Source organism: Cynara cardunculus, unplaced genomic scaffold (assembly GCF_001531365.2).
Source record: "Cynara cardunculus var. scolymus isolate 2C unplaced genomic scaffold, CcrdV1 Un_Scaffold_1898, whole genome shotgun sequence".
Lineage (NCBI taxonomy): Eukaryota > Viridiplantae > Streptophyta > Magnoliopsida > Asterales > Asteraceae > Cynara > Cynara cardunculus.
Window position 1 is genome coordinate 53643 of NW_020200907.1, and position 820 is coordinate 54462.

Consider the following 820-nt stretch of genomic DNA (forward strand, 5'->3'; position numbering starts at 1 on the left):
AGTATCCTGCCAAACCCAAAAAGCTACGGACTTCAGATGGAGTCTTTGGAGCTTCCCATTTTTCAACTGCTTCTATTTTTACTGGATCTACTTATACTCCGGCTTCTGAGATAACATGACCCAAAAATTGAACTTCTCTTAACCAGAACTCAGACTTGGACAATTTGGCATACAACTTTTCTTTCTTCAATAATTCCAGTATCAAACGAAGATGTTCCGCATGTTCTTCTTTGGTTTTAGAGTATATAAGAATATCATCGATAAATACAATAACGAATTTATCAAGATATTCCTTACATACCCTATTCATCAAATCCATAAAAGCTACAGGTGCATTAGTTAAGACGAATGGCATAACTAAGAATTCGTGATGCCCGTACCTTGTCCTGAATGCTGTTATGGCAACATCTTCTTCCCTGACTTTAAGCTGATGATAGACTGACCTCAAATCGATTTTGGAGAAATAACTTGCTTCTACTAGTTGATCAAACAAGTCATCAATCCTTGGTAAAGGATATTTGTTTTTAATTGTCAACTTATTCAGTTCACGATAGTCTATACACATTCGCATAGACCCATCCTTTTTCTTAACGAATAAGACCGGAGCACCCCACGGCGAAGTGCTAGGTCTAATAAATCCCTTATCAGTTAAATCTTTTAACTGTTCCACCAATTCTTTCAATTCAGATGGAGCTAAACGGTATGGCGCCTTTGCTACTGGTGCAGTTCCTAGTATAAGATCGATTCGGAATTCAATGACTCTATCTGGTGGTAATCCAGATAAGTCTTCTGGAAAGACTTCTGGATATTCACTAACAAT